The sequence below is a fragment of the Neophocaena asiaeorientalis genome, unplaced genomic scaffold (assembly GCF_003031525.2).
Source record: "Neophocaena asiaeorientalis asiaeorientalis breed wild unplaced genomic scaffold, Neophocaena_asiaeorientalis_V1.1 scaffold64, whole genome shotgun sequence".
NCBI lineage: Eukaryota > Metazoa > Chordata > Mammalia > Artiodactyla > Phocoenidae > Neophocaena > Neophocaena asiaeorientalis.
In genome coordinates this window covers 2,060,272-2,062,228 of record NW_020185334.1, presented here as the reverse complement: position 1 = coordinate 2,062,228, position 1,957 = coordinate 2,060,272, and positions in this window count along the sequence as shown.

Below are 1,957 nucleotides of genomic sequence, written 5' to 3'. Positions count from 1 at the left end.
CCCGGGTACCTGCCGCTAGCGCACGTGTGGGCGCACGCCCCTCTCTGCCGCCCGCCGCGCCCGGTCACCTTCGCCCCGCTAGCGGCGCGGACCGCCGCTGGGCGGCCCGCGGGCTCCGTACAACTTGTTCAGGCCCCCGCACCCTGTCCCCGGACCCCAGCTGGGACTTTCGGACTCCCGGCCCGGGTGTCCCGCGGATACGTGCCCGCCAGCTGGTACGCCGGCTGCAGCTGCTGCTGCTGCTCCGCGCCCGCCGAGCCTCAGACGTTCACCCCTCGCCTCTGTCCCCTGTCTCCTGCTCATCCGCTGGCTGGGCGTCCTCACCTTCGGGTGTTCAGCCAGGGCCCCTGTTTCTGCGCCGCAGTGTGACTTTTGAAACCTGGATATCTGGGGGAACCTAAAACGAGCGGGTCTTGTCCGCGAGGCTAAGTGCAGTCAGAGAAGTCTGAATGGGCTTTTCTCTGCTGTGACTTCCTCTAGATTCCATCCCCATTCATAGTCTGAAGTTGCTCCGAGTAAGAGTATGAGACTGATGTCGCTCTCTGTGAATGAGCCCATCCCTGAGTTTCGTGCAGATCAAAGCGTATCCAGATCAGCCAGGTTGACGGTGACGCTGATGTCGATGAGACACAGAGGCGTGCGACCCAACCCTCTTTTCTCCGTCTCCCTCCCTGTATTTCTCTGACATCATAGTTAGGGAATATTCCAAGGTAAAACTTGAGTCTCTGTAGTTTTTCTTTTCTTTTCTTTTCTTTCTTCTTTCTCCTTCCTTCCTTCCTTTCCTCTTTCCTTTTCTTTCTTTTTTTAAAAAAATTCTTTAGCAGCTGATTGTACAGAAGTGTAGTAAAAAGTATTCGCACTGCTACTGCTCTGTATCAGGAGTGAGGTCGAGTGAGGGAAGTGCAAATCTCTCCTAAGTATCTCATCTTTTTTATAGAACAAGGATAAAGGGGTGACTAGAGTGAAAGTTAATTTCCTTGATAGTAGTTCTTTAAAATCTGTGGATTCTTATTGCAACTGCTGGTCTTTATAAATAAGGCCAAACAGTGGATGAAAGAAAGGGAATGAATATGGGGGAAAAATCCTTTATGTAGGGGCCTACTTAAAACAATGCATGAGGAAGGGGATGAGGAGGGACTTTTTCACATTAACTACTGGGAAGATTTAACATAGCATAACTGAACGACCCAATTAAAATGGTCTTTAAATATTGACAGACTATGCCATTTAATTATGTTTTAATGATTATGGACATATATAGAACTAAATTTTGGTGTCGCAAATCAAATGCTGTTGAGAATAATAGGCTGATATATAAAGTAGCGTAAAATAGTTTTGCTTTGTTTTTGCAATAAAAGTTATTTGAGTTTCAACAAGGATTTACCTTGTAAGCACTGAAAAATCTTTTATGCCCATTTTTATTGATGGTGTTGAAATGTTAGGTTTGTATTATTGATAATAATGAAGGCAAAATAGTGGAAAACATGGAGATTGTTTTCAATACATGAATAATTGATGAAATTATAGCGATTACTTAAGAACTGTTATATTTTTCTGTCATAATAATGTTCCTAAAGTAACAATGTTACAATGGTTCCTTCATTTAACATCTACACTGTTGGACTTTCATAAGCAAGCATTTTTAAAACTTTAATGTCTTGATTTTTTTTTCTTCTTTTACTTCTAATAATAGGGGAAGATATTACCAAATTAATATTATCTAAACAGAGAAGCAAATGCACAATTAAAGAAGGCAGTTAACAAAGTAAATTTTTCTCTTGTCTAAAACTAACATATTTTTGCATTAAAAGAGAAAGTTATTGTGACTTGAAGACTTTTTAGTGTGTCAGCGTCTTATCAGGATATCTATTTTTGGAATATTTAGTAAAGTATAATATTGTAAATCAACTATACTTCAATAAACATATATATATACATATATACATATATATATATA